The 19784-nt window shown below is 37.8% G+C and overlaps 1 long non-coding RNA gene across 1 annotated transcript; it reads left to right on the plus strand.

Moving 5' to 3' along the window:
- Positions 1-323: 323 nt before the first annotated feature.
- Positions 324-6752, plus strand: LOC111205329. The gene is made up of 5 exons (XR_002657820.2): positions 324-2156; positions 2388-2724; positions 2938-3045; positions 3203-3310; positions 3419-6752. It is a non-coding gene; the product is annotated as an uncharacterized LOC111205329 (long non-coding RNA).
- The last annotated feature ends 13032 nt before the right edge of the window (positions 6753-19784 follow it).

Genomic DNA, 19784 nt, shown 5'->3' on the forward strand with positions numbered 1-19784 from the left:
TTATGCAGAAATCATACGCAAATATATGCAATTGGTTGGAATCTCTATATCTTTATATTCTTATAAATTTTAAATTTATTGTTTTCTCTTTTTCAAGCAAATCAATTACCGAAGTAATAGATCAATTGGTTGGAATCAAATCTATTCTTATAATTAGTGTAATTATGGTTACAGTTTCTATATTTAATAGGTACATTAAAGATACGACATTGAAGATATTCTGTTTTGATTAATAGAAGATATTGGATTTTGAGTTCGTATTTATTGATTTGTTTATTTATAAAGCTTAGAAAATCAATGGGATGATTGGTTGGTTAATACATCCTATACAGAAAACGAAAACTATAGGTGGTTTGAATATTGTACATCGATCGATGCATGATGTAAGTTGACTATATAAAACTTGAACATGATCATTTCAAACTAAAGTATAGGTAGGTTTTATGCATTTGTTATATTGTAGTTAATATATTTTAAATATTACATAAGTCAAGTGATTCACGTTTTCGTAAAAATAAAATTCAAGTTCATTATTGGGCCGTACTCGTACGTAATAAGCTACATTAATTATGATGTATTTTTAGGTTCATTTAATGACATTAAATTTAAATTTTATTAAGGAAAACTCATTAATTTAACTGGAAAAGACAATCATTAAAATAGGTAGGTTTATTTAATGACTTTAAGTTTAAATTTGATTAAGGAAAACTCATTAATTTAACTGGAAAAGACAAGCATTAAAATAAGTAGTTTAATTTAATTTTCAGTGGTATAGAAGTGTAAATAAGTTAGAAAACTTAAGGGTATTTTTTATTGGGTACTTTTATTTTAATAATATAGATTTAAGCATGAATGACCATGTATGTATTATATGAGATTTATCGGCCGCCTCGACATCGGTGTTGTTTAGAGCAACCACGACTGTATTCGTTGCCACGGGCAGAGCCATCATGAGTAAGACATTTGTCTGGAGGATTTTTACGAAGGCATTAAGGTAAAGAGATTTGTTTTCGGCTGACCCTCTGATTGCTTCACAATCACAGCGGAACAAACATAGCCGTGCCAACCTTTATGGCTGCCATAAGCAATTAGAAAAAAATTTATAAAAATTCTGCATTAAAATTTATAATACCTATAAGGCTATAACCATAGAGTAGAAAGATATAAATTAAACTAACAAAGAAAATATTAATTAAAAATATTATTTTATTTTTAAAAATCAACTTTTTCAATTGGATTCATAGATAAAATAATTAAATCAGTCAATGTTTCTTATGTAATACAAACAAATGGTACAGTTTTATCTGTTTTATCATTAAAACATTTCAAAACCGCTCTAACTATGTAATTTTCTAATAATCAGCACCTTTTTTTTCATTTTGTTATTTTAGTAACTCAAAATTTTATCATACTTCCAATTTTTCTTTATGCTAATTTCCTCTTTCATCGCATAAACTTATGTTTGTTTTAATAATTTTATACCATTGGTCTATACCTAAGATGAGTCTAAGATGGTGCGCTTAATTTTTTTTATAAAAATCTGCTGTCCTAAGCGCATGTTTCATTTGCTCTCACCAAGGCACGGCTCTGGGAACAAAACACCAACATGCCTTCATTTTCTATTCTTAGGGGGAGTATGATGGATCCTTCTTTTTTTTCGTGTATTAGATAAAAAATGGGTTTATATATAGGAAGAAAATCAGGACGTACATTAATGTTAGCTCGTTGTTTAGAGTGTATACTAATCTAAGACAAGATGCTAAAATAGGATTCTTTAGGAGACTTTTCCAAGGTTATGTTGGGTTTTGATTTCGTTTTTTATATAAAAAGGTATTTACGGTAGGAAAATTGCCACTAATACCACTTTTCAACCTTACACTAACCAATTTTACCATTAAAATTTTAAAGGGTAATGTACCATTATACCTTTATCTAATCAAACATAAACATATGTCTTCTCCAACAAGAATTTTCAAAATCCTCAAATTGATCGACGACTCCAGCGAGAGATTCGACGATTCCGGCGAGATTCGACGACTCCGGCGATTTCCCCGGCGAGATTTGACGATTCCGACGACGTTGACGTCTGACGAGATTTGGCGAAGACTACAAGCTCAAACGAACAAACAATCTCTCTTCACGAACGCATAACAAAGGTCAGAGGATAATAGATAGTGATTTTCGTCTCTTTTCTGTAATTTTTGCTTGGTTTCTCAAAATCGATCGATTTCTGGGAAGAGACGAAGCTTTTCTCATGAAGTTTTCAAATCTCAGATTTATAAACCCTTATAAATTTTTATCGATGAAGAACATAGTGTTATGTATTATTTGTTTTTGATATATCTTGTTGATCATTCCTTCTCTAATCTCCATGTTCTTATAATCAGGTTATGATGATCGAATTGTGTTCTATATGTGGAGAATGAAAACTAATAAATGGAATTCACTGGGATTTCATAGTCGATGATGAAAGGGGATCTTCTCTTAGTATGATTCATGAAGATAAGCTACAATGATTTGATTGGGGTTGTTTTAGAAGATTTTGGAATTGATGTCTCACCTTCCAAGTTAAACAGTATAAATCTTAGCTATGTCTCACCATCAAAGTTAAACTCTGGTTCAAAAGAGCTTCATCCAGTATTTATTAGGAATGATCGTCAAGAAGCATCATATATGAACAAACTTCAAGAGAATGAAGACTTTCATCTATGTGTAACCATTAAGGTAACTACATGGAACTCCTTGTTAAGGTTTTCGTTTATGATAGTTATCAGTTAGTTATTTTACAAGATAGTATGTAGTAATCAAGATTTGCTTATTGCTGAAAGTATGCCATAGCAATACTTATTAGAACTTTTACATTTATAAGACCTTATAAATATAATGATGCCATTTGGAGATTCACTATTAGCTTTATGTTTTTTGTTAATGTTTCAGAGAAGAACTCAATTATCATCAAGGATTGTGTCAAATATGATTCAGACACGGGATGAAGTTTTAATTACTCATGATTTGCCTATTGCTGGAAATAGTAACCCCCTTGAGGTATTTATTACAATTTTTATATTTATAAGGCCTTATAAAAGAAACCGTAAAAGATTATATATATTTAGCCTTATGTTTTTATGTTTTTAGAGGGAAACACAAATTTTGGTTTTATATTGCTTTATAAAAGGAAATATATCCATGTTTAATTTTGCAGGGATGAACACAAAGACACCCTGATACTGAATTGAACGACATTCAGAGAGTTGAAGAAGTATTTGGTATTCAACATACTCGTATAAGTGATGGTCTTGTTAGCAATAAGGTATACATAACTTTGTTTAATATATATATATATAGGAGTTAAATTATAGTCGTATAATGGGTTATAAATTCTATTTTTTAATGTACATGTCTCTTGTTTTTGTTTTAGATGTGATTGCACTCAGTGGGACCTGTTGTATATGGATCTGAAAAGTCAAACATGAATCAGACACGAGATAAAATTTCCAGTACTTATGTTTCACACATTGCTGGAAATTTTGAGGTACTCTTTAAAACTCTTACCTTAGCGTTTATAATTATAAGGTCTTATATATTGTTTTACATATTAGACTTAATGAAGTACTACACAAATAGGTTACTTTTGGTAGTATTTGCACTTATTGAGCTACAGTTGGTTGTGATATACTCATTAAAACCTCTTCAATAATGACTTGATTTTATAATGCTTTATAAAGGCAAATATATCAATGTTACTAGGACTCTCTCGAGAGGATGTGATTTCGGTTGCATCATTGTTCATCATATCATCCTCAATGGATTCTAAAACAAGCATTTGGATTAGCTTATCGAGTTTGCAACTATCTTCATCTTGAAATTTCTCCTTAGCTTTCTCATACGCTTCATCTTTTCTTTTCTCTTCATTCTTTTTATGCTCTTGTTCCTAAACATTATTATGATGGCTATATAAACATATTCATCATTCGATTTTGATAACACAATTAGAAAATAACATTTATAAACCATTAGAAAGAGAGTTATTTATCTTATTTCCTCTTCCTCGTTTCTGCCTTTCAACTTGCACGGGCTCCTCAACTTCTGTATCAGCTTCCATTTGTTCTTCTTCTTCCTCACGTGTCTGCCTTTATTTTCAAGAAAAAAAACAATAACAAATTTACGATGGCTTATAATTTTTTAAAAAATGATAGTCCAAGTTTATAAGGGTTTATATATTAGCTTACTTCATTGATTTTTGAAGTTTCTCTTTCTTTATCACCGTCGCCGAATTCAGCATCAACTTCCACTTGCTGTTCTTCTTCATCTTGTGTTTTCTCCTATTTCAAAAAAAATGAGAGATATATAAATGCTTATAATATTAAAATAACCTAGCAATTTCAAATTTGATAAAGTCTTATAAAACATCAAAAACACAATGACCTTAGAGTTTTGCTGTACATCTTTGTCTCATGTCCTGCTTTGTCGACCAATGTCTTCTGTTGTAAGGAAAACATCCACAAATCCTTGTTCCCAATCGCTTTTCTTCACTTTGTATCCTTGTTGAACTAGTTGTACAACACTGTCAAAGTTCTTATCATCAGGATGTGTTGGGTTCACCAAATGTTTTAATTCCTCAGAGAATCCAAACTGTGTAGTAACCACACTCTGTAACAAGGATAAAACAACGTTTTATAAGTCTATGTAAATCTCTTATTTATAAACCATTATGAAACAATATAGTTAACATAGTAATTTCATGTGAATGGCATGAGCTAATGAGGGCATGACACAGGCAAGGTGTTAAGAGAAGTGAAACATGCGAGTTCACACACAAAACACAAGCCAAAAAGAAACAGAGCGACCATTCTCAATAATCTAATGTGAATGTTAAGGGCTAGTGTATGAATGATGCAAGCAACGTGTTACAGAAAAAGTACAAAATGAAAAATATTCTAAAATGTCTAAACACTTCACATTTTTTACCAAGGCGCCTGCTTGTGACCCCTTTTCAAGGAGTATGTTTATAAACCTCTTTCTAAACAATACAGTACGAATAAATTTATAAACTTTAGTAAAAACTCACATTATTTTTCTTCTCCACCTCCAACACTTCAGTAATTCTCGGTGCCCTTGTTAAGTCCCAATGTAAACATAACGGATCTGCAGAAGAGGTTTCCTAGCATGGTTTTCCCAAAGTTTTACCAAGCATAGGCACTGATGACATAGCCCACAAATTTATGGCCAGCACAAAATTTCTCACTTCATAACTCTCTCATGTCCACGAACTTGCACTCAAACGTTGAACACTTTTGGACAAAACTTTATAAGCAACTTTACCCCAAGCCAACTTCGACAAGCTATCATAGTTCTTATAAGCCAGCAGCCTTCCCTTTGGGATTAGAAAGCTTGAGTTTTCTGCAATAATTACCTTTTCTGTGATTATTGCTATTCCTATAGATAGTCTCTCTAGTCTTGTCATTGTTCTTGCTTTCTTTTTGAGCAGATCACACAAGCTTCTCACTGTGTACTTGTCCGCTTAGCATCCAAAGATAAGGTTTCTTCACTTGTCTGAACAGTGGCTCTGTTTCTGTTTTATCTTGCTCACAAGCTAACCCTGTTGTCAGATGAAATTCTCTCATTGAAAACCTCATTGGTTGATCAGAGAATGTAAACCAAAGACCTGTTCCTTTCGTCATTATTCTTCGCTGCATGAGAAAATGAAACAGATCCTCTGAAAATTGAACGCTAGTCCTTCTTGCCAGCTTCACAATGCTTCCAATGTGTGAGTTCTCTATCTGTGCAAACTCTTCTTTTCCCAATATATCAGCAACCTTAGAAACATAATCCATGTTTGAATGTTGGATGATCACTTTGTGATTGTCTGGTGGTTCTGTTCCAGCTCCATAAATCCTAGGAGGCAAACTCAAATTTGGCAAAACTCATTGCTATCCAACTGGAAAACAAAAAACAAAAGAAAAATTATCATGTATATTACTTTATAAAACGATGATATGAACTTCTAATCATGAACTATAGATACTTTATCCAAGGCAAGCACAATGTTCATGTATTTCCACAATATCACAAGTTTTATACACATATACGATGAAACTGTTGTTTAGAAACTTCTTTATAGGACCTTATAAATAGTTGAGTTGTATTTATCAATAAGATCATGAAATCCAGATTAATAAAGGGTTATAATATGACTTCAAAACCAGATTTAAGTTTTCAAATACTCAATGTTTTCACTCTCAACGTTTCACTATCAAATCTGTTTCTCTTAGATCGACCTCTTTAAATGGGATATCTAAGAGAACCTTGTTTGATTTTTCGATAAGAGAAAGCACAAAATCGAATCAAACAAAAAAATACAGAAATTAGAGAACAACAAAAATACAGAAATTAGAGACATACAAGTTGTGAATCATGTATAGGAGTCGACATCTTGGAGATTTTGAATCGATTTCGTCGCCGAAAGTCGACGGTGAGAGAGAGATCGACGGTGAGAGATAGACGCCGGAACTAGACGGTGAGAGAGATGCCAGAACTCAAGGGAGAGAGAGAGACGACGGTGACTCGACGGTGAGAGAGAGAGACGACGGTGACTCGGGGAGAGGGAGAGAAACCGATGGTGGAGAAGAAGATAAGGTAAGGGTATTATTGTCTTTTGCTCATTAATGAAAGTGATATTTCTGAAAAGTTCCTTAGACTGATGGTAAAGTTGAAAAGTGGTATCCAACAAAGTGTAAAAGTAAAATTTTCCCTTTACACTATCACAAACTTGAAAGAATGAGATTGGTCAAATTTCAAACCATTATATGCCTTTACAAACTATTACAAAAACATAAAAATAGAGTATGTTATCTATAAGGAAAAGCAGAGCAACAACAACGGTCGAGGTTGTCCTCTATTACTGATGACGCATGCTAAGTCTAACCGAATCAAACCAATTGAGATTAAAACGAAGATCTAGATGATGATGGAGAGTACCAAAAACATTTTAAGAAGCTATGATGCAACAAAAAGCAAAAAAAATTCAACATAAGTATAATCAATGCATAAAAACAGTTCACGACGAGTTCTACCAAGACCATTCGACCAAGCAAGGTCAGGTCAGCCCCAACAGACCACAAGTTAAAAGAGGTCAATGAAGCATTTATTGAAGAGGATTCTTATTATCGAACGTAATGTTTACACTTTACAGAGGATTATATAGGAGACAATTTCTCCATTGCTCCTGCCCGAAAAAAATATTCTTTAGTATTCCTTTCTGAAAAATTAATTAAATAAAACTTTAATTAAATCCAAAAATAAGCAAAAGACCACGAAACCAAAAAGAAGTTGCATAATTACAACCCAACGAAGGGCACTGGCACGGACCATCCAGACCCGACCCATAAAATTCGGATCTGTTTCTCCGCAACTTCCGAAAAATTAGTTGGTGTAACTGTAAACATTTGTGTTACTGTGCAACTTAATAAAACTTCAACTAAGTCGCACTTTAATTTACTGTAAAACTTAGTAAAAGTTGAACTAATTTTGATTGTATCTTTTACATTGGCATTTATTTTTTTGAAACACATTGGCAATATGTTCTTTTATTGTATCTTTACATTGGAAATATGTTCTTTTATTGAAGTTAAAATAAATAAAGATATTTTTTTAAAGAAAAAGTAGAGACATTACATTATGAAATGTATTTTACATAAACTTAGCAAAAGTAGATAAAAATTACATGTCATAACTCCTAAACACACAAATAATCTCCAATTGGCCGGTCACGAGCAGTCAAACGAATTTGATTGCAGAAGGCCCAAGCTGCACATTGCCAGAAACAACGATCGCATTTCCATCGTGTTTTTTATCCATCTATGGAGACTACAAACACTGGTTCTATTATTGCGGAGCACCAGCAATCATATGAGACGTTGGGATCTATTCTTTCCAATAGAGACATAAACATCTCAGGTTTATCGTAATCCCAATGGCAAGAGAGCACCCAACTAGTGATCATGTGATACATTCGATCAACATATTCACGATTAAAATCAGGATAGTTGTGAACCAATCCTCTATGATCAACGCTAAATGCTAAGTTCATCATACCATCTACCTATTTGGCAAGCAAGCATCCTCTCTCACCAGCAAAATGAATCTTTTCCCTTCCTTCATCAAGTAAATGGAGTATGAAGTATTCATACATACCTCGCAAGTAGATGACCTCTGGATTACCCAGTTGGTAGCACTTAAGCCTGAATGTTCTAACAGCATTGACCTGATCTAACCAGTCATTCAAGAAAATGAGATCGGCAAATTTGTAAAAGTAATCTTCTCTGCCAACGGTGCTAAACCCGGGGAAAGCAACTCTTGCACAACCAAAGTCCCGGATACTGATTGTTGCTACCTTGGATAGAATCTTGTGAAGCATGGAAGGAAGGAGATAAGCCAAGTTGAAGTTCGCCATGGAGAGATATTCGTTTAATCAAGTAAATGGAGAGATATACGTTTTATGAAGTAAATGGAGTATTCCCGTTTTATTTATTTGGAGAAGGTGATAATGATCCTCTGACCCATCTACAAGTAGACGCCTCGAGAAGACACGAGTTCAGAAGACACGACTTGTCACTGCAACAGTGGCATACCTTGGATTTGAAACTTTTGGATTTGAAACTTTGTATAACTTTAATTGATAAAAATATATAACTTTGTATTAGTAAGTGAAATAACTGATTTAGAATTGTCAAAAATCATGAAACTAAGCAAAATTTTAACGAGTTAGATAGTCTAAATATAAGAAACTATGTAAAATTTTATGAAATTTAGATATTATATTGTTATATTTTGCAAGAAATGATAGCAACAATCAATATCGGAGATAATAAATGAAAATGCTAATATTTAGTAATTGTAATTTCTGTTATTTAATGATTTATTACCCCAACTACAAGTTATAACTCTTCCATTTAAGAGTGATTTGATAGACGGCTCCATAAGACATGACTTCTTCTACACGACTTCTCATGGCAACAATCGCATGCATTAGATTTGAAACTTTGTATAACTCTAATTGATAAAAAATATAACTTTGTATAAGTAAGTGGAATAACTGATTTAGATTGTCTAAATATATGAAACTAAGAATTTTTTTTAACAATTTAGATAGTCTAAATATATGAAACTATGTAAACGTTTAAGAAATTTAGATATTTTATTGTTATATTTGCAAGAAATGATAGCAAAAAGCAGTATCGTAGATAATAAATGAAAAATTATAATATTTAGTAACTTTAATTCATATTATTAATGATTTATTACCCCAATAACAAGTTGTAAGTCTTCCATTTTGACACGAGTTCAGAAGACACGACTTCTCTCTCACTCCAACAGTCGCCTTTGATCATCATTAGTTCATTACACTGGCAGTTAAACTCCACAACACTAAACCGTATACAATCATCATTACATTTGCATTTAAACTCCACAACCTAAACCATGTACAATCACCATTACATTTGCATTTAAACTCCACCGCATTAATTTAAATAGTCTCCTTCACTGCAGAGGGATGGTTAGATCCATCATTACATTTACATTTCACTGCAAATAAAAGATTCATCATCTCTCAACAAACAATATGGCACACTACAATAGGCTTTCTGAAGTTGTCTATGACGAGAAGCTCACGTGTTGGCGTTTCAGAGTGAAAATCCTGAGGATCTGCCCTTTCTATTCTTTTACCGGTAGTGGACGACACTGGGTTTATGTCATATCATATGAAGATGTAAGTGCAAAATCATCATCTCTCAATTTTCTAATAACAACAATGCAAAATCAAAACTTGATCCTTGAACTTTATTAATGCAGGGAACCAAGATGGAGATGACCATTTTATATGTATATGGAGATAGGTTTAGAGGCCTAGAGAAGCAAGAGGAAAAATGGGTGGAAATCTTTCGGGTAGAAGTTGGCCATGCCTTTTCAGGTTTCAAGACAGCAAAATCTCCGTTTAGACTAGCTGCTGCGAGCTATACGCAAGTCCACATCATCGATCCTCTGAACAATCGGCTTTACTTTGACTTCAAGAGCATCCATGAAATCCCTCACATCAGCAACATGGACAGAAACTATCCCATAGGTATGAATTCTAACTACTAAATAGATTTCATATATGTAGAAGTTAAAAGTTGGTGAAACTTTATGCTTTTAACTTTTTCAATTTTCCATCTTTGTAAAAATTAGACAAACTTGAAGTTCTTGTTCGTATAAACATGTCAAATTTTGTGTTAGTTTCACTTTCTCAATTGTCCAACACGTAAAAATTAGAGAAACTTTTTCAATAGATCAAAATTCATAATCGTTCAACTTCGCATAACTTAGGCGAAACATACGAAAAACTTAGAAAAAAAAGAAAGTATAACTTCGTCATAGCTTTAGGAATTACTTTTACATCAAAATTCCTACAACTACAACGACACCGAGACCTAGAATAAGACAACCTCCTTTCATTATTTTGGGACCTTCACTCCTTATTGTTGCTTTGAGTACTTGAACTTCTTCTTCTAGCATTCGAACTTTGTAGTCCAACTGTTGTATCTCATCAGTGAAAGCTTCATCAACCCTTTTGAAGATGTGATTGTCGTTCTCAGCTACAACATTTTGTTCAAAAAAAATTAAAAGCACAACTGTTCAAAAAATATAAAGGTACAACTTCAGTTAAAAAGCCTTCAATAACTAAGGCTACACGAACGTACCTTCTTTTGAGCCGCATAGCGACACCGATAATACCGGCGATATGGATTTAGATTGGTTTTGGAGATGAGCTCCTTGATGCACTCCCCGCACCAACACTTAATAGGTATTCACAGAGTTCTTACTCGTATCCCACCACCGGTCATGGAAGATGATGAATCGGACATTATTTCTTGGGAGAGAATGAAAGTTGAGAGATAAATGGGGAAGAGAGAGAAAGGGGAAGATGAAAAATGAGGAAAACCCGAAAAAGGTTTTAATACTTCGCTTAAACGATTTTGAGGTTTTCGGGAAAATTAGAAATTCAAAAAAGCTGGTGGGTGGGAAAATTTATCCTACGATTTTCGTGATAGAAGTTTCGCCAAGTTTGCAGTTTTACATAAAACATCATAGTTGTACTTTTAAAGTTTTTCAATTATCTTAGTTTTACTCTACTTGAATGACTGATTTCATGGTTATACTAGTTATATTATGTTTCCTAGATTCATTTATAATATGATTATGTAAACATAAACTTGATTCCAGGCTATAGTAAGTTTTCAAATGCGACAATGTAAATATTAGCGAAAAAGCTATAAGAACACAATGTATTTCGTATATGATTACTAATAAGTAAAGAGATGAGAAATTTATTAGTTCTGATTAAATCAAAATTAGTTCTGAACACAATGTTTCTTGTGGGGATGTTCATTTAGTTGTACAAACACAAAATACAAATTTCACCCATATCCAGTAAAGAAAAAAAGTTATACCAGTAAAGAAAAAAGTTTTACTTAGTTGTACAAACACAAAATACAAATTTCACCTTTCAACGTTCCCACACAGTAAAAACATTAAAACTGAAAGTGAAAGGTTTATAACCTACTCCTCTTGTGTTTCTTGTGGGGATGTTCATTGTGTTCCTTCTGTACTAAATCAGTGCCCACATTCTCTTCTTCTCCATATCCACTTTCACGCTCACCATAATTCCTACGACATGAGCTTTCTTTCTCAATTCTTGATAGTTGTTCGGTTATTTGAACTATTTCCAATTCCTGGATGTCCTCTACATGCAAAATACTTCTTCTTTGTTCTTTATCCACCGATGTTACATAAACAAACACATCTTCATCATCCAAAATATATGATTTCCTCTTAGGTTCCACTACCAATGGAATGTAACCCAAATTCAGCCTCTTCGTAAACGGATCTATCCCATCTTCCTGCATATCCTCTCCTTCAACAACGAATAAGTGATCTCCTCTAATGATGATGTAAAGGATATATCATACAAATGAGGATCGGTTGGAATCCATTCATAATCATCTCCACACTTAGAATAATGTCCATCATAATCAATGTGTATGTTTGTAAAAGAAAGACACATCTGCAGTTATACCTGGTTATACAGTTATAGCATTTAAGTTATACCTTCTTACACAATTTTGTCAGTAACCAACTTTGCCCAACTTTGTCCAACGTTTTCCAGTTCTAGCTGTTTTCTTCTCTTCAATTCGTTTAAATAGTTAACTCGGAGTTATAAGCATTCTTTGATTCCTGATGTTCTATCTTTTCTTATGATTATACAGTTGTTGATTATCCAATTCCCTAATAGACAGACCATTCACACTTTTCGATCCTCGATTACTCCAATACAATTACAACTATGAATCTTGTAAATCGGAATCTCTGTAAATCGATCGTCTATGGTGGATTCTAAACATTGGCTTTAACGACGATTTAAGATACATACCCTGCAAAACGGAATCAATAGCGCAATGATTCAGCATCCAAGCGACGAAACCGAATTAGCTCAATGCGATGATAGCGAGGAAGAAGAGAACGCCCGAAGAACCCGAAGAAACCCGCGGGTGAGATGAGAGAGAAAATAACAGATTCGATTACTCCCGATTTGGAAATGGAATAATGATTTTTGATTGGTCATCTGACGTCATTCAATCTCCATTCAATCGGTCAGGTAGAGAAATGGCACTTTCGACATTAACCATCAATATGGAGAGTATCAGAATAGATAAGAGTATGACAGAATAAGTAAGAGTATGACATAATGAATTTCGCCTTATTAAGAGCATCTGAGCGTTTCACCCATTATATAGGTACATAGAAACTAGGGCTACATCCTATTGACCAAAGTATCCTTTACATATCTACACTTCTTTCCTTAATAGCATTAGTACAACTGGAAGTCCAATGGAAGACCAAGCATGATACAATAATTGTCCTAAATCCCGTGAAGCACAATCTTCTAAGGAAATACTTCTTCAAGAAGACACCAAGAGAAGGTCAACTTCAAGACAAAAATGTGATGTTTTGACTCCTAATTATAACTAATAAACATATTATATAACTGTATGTAACATATGCAGGCATCATCTGATTTGAACGTTTTGGTATGACATTCCATTTGCGTTCATATTATTGGTAGAACCTGCTGTTGCACTGCTGCCTAATCGTCATGACATATGTGACATGGCAAGTTATCATCATTGCTCTTCTTGCTTTAGCGGCTACGAAAGTTGTTCAGGTACATATCTTCGTTTTACTTATATTTGTAGCAGCAAAGATTATAGTTACTATTTAGCCTCTCCAAGGGAGCTGAATAGGATCTACGGAACAACCAAAGCTCCAGTGATGAACTATGCTGCAGAAACCTCGCTTGGAGTGGTGACAATAAGAGCTTTTGGAACTGTAGATAGATTCTTCAAAAACTACCTAAACCTGGTGGTCGCAGATGATGTGCTGTCTTTCTGTTTAATGCAGCCATGGAGTGGGTGATTCTGAGGATAGAGACTCTTCAGAATTTGACTTTATTCACTTGTGCACTTCTGCTTGTCCTTATTCCAAGGGCTACATACCTCCAGGTGCATTAACTATTTGCCTCATCACGTCGTCCTAGGATTTGCTAGCTAATGGTATTATCATACTGAAAGGTTCTCCATTGACTTTGTGTTTCAGGTTTAGTTACGTTGGGCTTTCGCTATCCTATGCATTAACATTGACACAAACTCAGGTGTTTATAACCAGATGGTATTGTACCTTATCGAATTCAATCATTTCGGTTGAGAGGATAAAACAGTATATGAGCATACCAGCAGAACCTCCTGCAGTTGTGGATGATAAAAGACCACCTTCTTCATGGCCTTCCAATGGTACCATTCACTTGCAGGAACTTAAGGTATACAGAAACACTACTTGTTATCAGATGATGGTTTGAATTATGTTAAATACATTGCTTTGGTTCTTTGTTTCTTTTGAAGATAAGATATCGCCCAACTGCTCCGTTGGTTCTTGTTGGGTATGGGCATGACCCTCCCAAAAGGCCCACGTGATAATTGTCCTGACACATGATCAAAACAGGTGAGCTCGGCTCGTCGACTCGCGAACCAGTAGTCGGCTTGACTTCAGACTACTTTTAGCCGACAAAGCGAATGACCGTAAGTCATCGGCTCGACGACTCGGTTCAGCGGCCCGACATCTCGGCCCAATCGTCGAGAGGGCCCGTTAGGTCAAGGCGAATTAGTTCAACAGGAGACCGTCTATAAAAGGAGGAGAAGAGGCAACGATGAGGGGATCCGCAAATTACTACACTCACTTGTACGGTTCGACGAACTAGCTTTCGCCGGACTAATTCCGATCACTCTCTTTTCCCCTTTTGTAACTCCGTTTCGACTCCTTGATCTAATAAAACACGTGTTTGTCTTGACCCACCGACGAGAACTCGTCCTTTTTCTCTTTACTAGTTTATCGACAGTCTCGGTTCAAACAGTTGGCGCCCACCGGGGGCAGACAAAGTAGCGTCAGCAAAGATCATGGCTCGATCTGACTCGCCGTCCGATGACGAGTCACCTACGACTGAAGGCGCTCCGACAGCAGCGGCGTTCGCAGACACCATACTCGAGAGGATGGCGCAGCAAGACGCCGTCCATAAGGCGACAAACGAGCAACTCGCCGCCATCGCTGCCATCATGGCTCCTTTGGCTGGAAACTCAGGAGATCCGGCCTCGACGGTCCGAAAACAGCTGTTTGACACTTACCGAACAGCCGGCGCAGAAAACACGACGAACACAAACACCGCCCAGGTTCAAACACCCGGTGGCGTAGATCTCGTTACCGTCCGGGAACTCGCCGAGCTTAAGCAGTCGTTCCTGGACATTAAAGGCCGAATGCTTGAAGGACCTAATTCGGCGCCGTTAATTGAACGCGTCCTCGCCGAAACCCTAAAAATTCTCTTTTCTCGGCGAATCACCGACGTACGGTATCGACCAGCCGAGAAAATCCGCCTTCCGACTTTCGCCGGAAAGGCAGATCCGACTGATCATATCAACGCATTGAACATCGCGATGGGTCGAACTAACTTTTACGATGAGGAAAGAGACGCTGGCTATTGTCGGCTCTTCGTCGAGAGTCTTCAAGGACCAGCCCTTGGATGGTTCACTGGATTGGAACGAGATTCCATCAACGACTTTCACGACCTGACGTCTGCGTTCCTCAAGCAGTACATTATGTTTACGAGACAAGGAGCGACCCTATCCGACCTTTGGAACCTATCTCAGGGAGCGAACCAAAGCCTCCGCGACTTCATGGAGAAGTTCAAAGCTGTCGCTTCAAAGGTGCATATCCCGGACAGCATCGTCGTTGACGCGTTGATGAATACCCTCTACTTCAAGTCCCTGTTTCGCGAGGATATCTACTGAAACCCCACCAAGTCGCTTCAAGACGCTATCGCAAGGTCGAACAACTTCATCCGAATGGAAGAAGACACAACAGCGATACTCAAGAAAATGAATGCGGCCGCTAAACCGACGACTGCTCCAAAAGCTCCTGAGGCAAGCCAAGAACCCCGACAGCACGCCACATGCAACAAGTCTAATCAGCAGAAAAGCTTTGTCTATGTCGTCGAAGATAAAAACCCGCCCCCGGGATCGACTGTCGTCGTGCGCGAGAAGGGTTGGAATGTCTGGGAGAACGACGAGAAGCGCATACCTCTTCGGCGGCTTCAACTTCGAATCCTGGCCCGACTGAGCCAAACCTATGGTGCAGCTACCATAAGTCTAAGGCGCACGATACGAGGAACTGCAGGCATCTGGTCGACTCCCTCTTCTCATCTTACGAAAACGGAACAGCCAACGTCGAGCTTCCCAAGCCTAGGCAGAACAACGCCAAGAGCTGGAGCAAGAACAAAGAGAAGAAAGCTCATAAAAATCAAGACAAGGCCGGAGCCCGACCCAAACGCGCAGAAGATGACAAACCAGAGGAGCAGGACGAAGACGAGGGCGAAGCACAAATTAAAGAATAGCAACCTCGTAACCGTCGATGTGTCCAAGTCATCCTCGCACGACCGAGTTCCTCCTCGGACGAAGAAGAGGACAATGAAGTCCGCTACTCGCACAAACACTCCAACAAGCGACCAAGTCAGAACGGCGTACCAGAAGAGTCGAATGATTTGAGAAACAAGCTCAGGTGAAAATCACATACAACCGATCGCATGCACAACTCTAAGGACGATCTTCGCTCAATCATCGAAGAGTCCAAGGCTAAAAGAGTCGAAGACTCCAGTGTTCGACCCACCTCAAGCCACGAGTCGTCGACCTGCGCGATCAGCTCAACTCGAAATCAGAAGACCTCAGGATCAAGCTCAACCGACCTAAACGTTCCGACTTACGACGAAAGCTGGAGGTGACGAATGCGAAGAACGGTGACGGACACGAACCTACTGTCGAGGACTCGTCTAACAACCTAAGGGTCCATCTACAAAACGGATGGGTCGAGCGCGCTCCCTTATTAAATGTGATTATGGGAGGCTCGCCACCTTGCGGCGACTCGGTTTGGGCAGTCAAGGACCATCGACGACAGGCAGTAACCTCGAAGAAATGGCCATCGAAACCTAAGAATGATCCCTCGATCACTTTCTCATCTGACGATGCCATCGGCGTTCACCTACCTAATAACGACCCCCTACTCATCGAAGTAGGGATGGCGAAGTGCGACGTCGCCAAAGTTCTAGTCGATACTGGCAGTTCGGTTGATCTGATCTTTCGCGATACACTCGATAAGATGGGAGTCGATTTGCGCGATATGAAACCGTCGTCTCGCTCCCTCACCGGATTCAACGGAGCTTCCGAGACGATGATCAGAACGATCAAGCTTCCAGTCTACGCGTGTGGAGTAACACGCACTGTCAAGTTTTCTGTTATCCGAACGAAGGCTCGATATAACGCAATCCTCGGGACCCCCTGGTTACATTCGATGAAGGCAATATAATCGACGTATCATCAGTGCGTGAAGTTCTCAGGACCGAACGGTCAAGTGCAGACACTTCGCGGGGACCTGCAGGCGGCACGTGATCTACTGATTGCAATGGTGAAGATGCAACAATCGACTCCTCGCATCAACGCAATAGCAAAGCAAATCCAACCTCAAAAAGATGAGATTCTAGAAGTCGTGATCGACGACTCAGACCAAAGGAAAGTAGTCCGAGTCGGCGCTTTCCTCTCCGAAGAAATGCAACGCGCGATGATCGACTTTCTGAAGCAGAACGTATCAACGTTCGCTTGGGCGACGTCAGATATGAGGGGAATAAATCCCGCTATAATGTCCCATGAGTTGAATGTAGATCCAACAATCAAGCCTGTTCGCCAAAAGAGACGCAAGCTTGGCCCCGAACGAAGTAAGGCCGTCAACGAAGATGTCGGGCGACTCCTCGCAGCCGGTTCAATCGCCGAAGTACAGTACCCGGAGTGGTTAGCAAACCCGGTCGTCGTCAAGAAGAAGAACGGAAAGTGGCGCGTCTGCGTCGACTTTACCGATCTAAACAAGGCATGCCCCAAAGACAGCTACCCACTTCCACATATCGATCGACTGGTCGAGTCGACCGCTGGAAACGAGCTCTTGACTTTCATGGACGCCTTCTCAGGATACAATCAAATCATGATGCACCCAGACGATCGAGAGAAGACAGCGTTCATTACCGATAGAGGGACGTACTGTTACAAAGTGATGACATTCGGCCTTAAGAACGCCGGTGCGACTTACCAACGACTCGTCAATCGAATGTTTGCCGACAAATTGGGGAACACGATGGAGGTCTACATCGACGACATGCTGGTTAAGACACTCCGCGCGGTGGACCATCTAAATCATCTAAAAGAATGCTTCAAAACGCTGAATGAGTACGGAACGAAGGTCTACATCGGCTACGCTACTCACCAGCGAACTGGGGGGACTTACTGTTGGGTATGGGCCTGACCCTCCCAAAAGGCCCACATGATAATTGTCCTGACACATGATCAAAACAGGTGAGCTCGGCTCGTCGACTCGCGAACCAGTAGTCGGCTCGACTTCAGACTACTTTTAGCCGACAGAGCGAATGACCGTAAGTCATCGGCTCGACGACTCGGTTCAGCGGCCCGACATCTCGGTCCAATCGTCGAGAGTGCCCGTTTGGTCAAGGCGAATTAGGTCAACAGGAGATCGTCTATAAAAGGAGGAGAAGAGGCAACGATGAGGGGATCCGCAAATTACTACACTCACTTTCGGCTAGATCTAGGGTTTCATATCTTATCATCTCGCCGACTTGTACGGTTCGACGAACTAGTTTTGACTAATTCCGATCACTCTCTTTTCCCCTTTTGTAACTCCGTTTCGACTTCTTGATCTAATAAAACACGTCTTTGTCTTGACCCACCGATGAGAACTCGTCCTTTTTCTCTTTACTAGTTTATCGACAGTCTCGGTTCAAACAGTTCTCAAAGGAATCTCTTGCACATTCAAGGAAGGGACAAGAGTTGGAGTTGTGGGGAGAACGGGAAGTGGGAAAAGCACGTTGATCAGTGCTTTGTTCCGGTTGGTAGAACCAGCAAGTGGTTGTATATTGATTGATGGCATTGACATAAGTAAGATTGGTCTAAAAGACCTGAGAATGAAACTCAGCATCATTCCTCAAGAACCAACTCTCTTCCGTGGCTGCATAAGGACCAACCTTGATCCTTTAGGTGTTTACTCCGACGATGAAATATGGAAGGTAAAAATAAGAAACAAGAATGAGATTTCTATCTGAAACCTCTCTAATGAAACTTTTGCGTTCAGGCTCTTGAGAAGTGTCAGCTTAAGGCCACCGTTAGCAATCTACCTAATAAACTTGATTCTTCAGGTTCAGAACAAAAACAAGATGCCATGTTGGCTTGTTAGCTCTCTTTATTGACAACACTTTTTGTTTGTCTTTTTCTTGACCCGAGAAGTGAGTGATGAAGGAGAGAACTGGAGCGTGGGACAGAGACAGCTGTTCTGTCTTGGAAGAGTATTGCTGAAGAGAAACAAAATATTGGTGTTGGATGAAGCTACAGCTTCGATAGATTCAGCCACTGATGCCATCAACCAGAGAATCATAAGAGAGGAGTTCGCAGATTGTACGGTGGTAACAGTTGCACATAGAGTTCCAACGGTTATAGATAGTGACATGGTCATGGTTCTCTCCTTTGGTAAACATCTTTGTCTCTCAAATGATGATTACGTCACTTGGGAAACTCCTCTCAGAATCTACAAGTTCACATCTAAACTAAATCGTTCAAGTCTATGGAAAGAAAGACCATTTCAAAAAATTCATCAAGGGAAATTATTCATGATTAAGTTTTTTTCTGGGCAATTAACCCCCCCCCCCAACCCCCCCCCCCCCCCCTTCAATAGATATTTTTTTAGTTTTTGTCACAAAAATTACCTCTGAACAAAAAATTACGAAAATATTTCATTTCAGAACCAAAAGACCTTTACAAATATAAATAAATTTTTTTTTTTTTTTTTGATAATTTCCAGTTATATGTTTTCAAAATTGATTTTTTTATAAACTTTTTATTTTTCCCAGAATAGAAAGTTTCAGATTTTTATTTTAATTTTTCAAATTTTCTCTTTGAAATTCGAAAATACTTTTATAATTATTTTTTAATTTATTTTAATATTTTTATTTTTTATTTTATAAAATTATAACCTGCAATCCTAAAACTCCTCCTCTTAAGTCTAAACCCCAAGGTCTATATTAATTCTATGGATATAAG

Source organism: Brassica napus, chromosome C5, assembly GCF_020379485.1.
Source record: "Brassica napus cultivar Da-Ae chromosome C5, Da-Ae, whole genome shotgun sequence".
NCBI classification, from domain to species: domain Eukaryota; kingdom Viridiplantae; phylum Streptophyta; class Magnoliopsida; order Brassicales; family Brassicaceae; genus Brassica; species Brassica napus.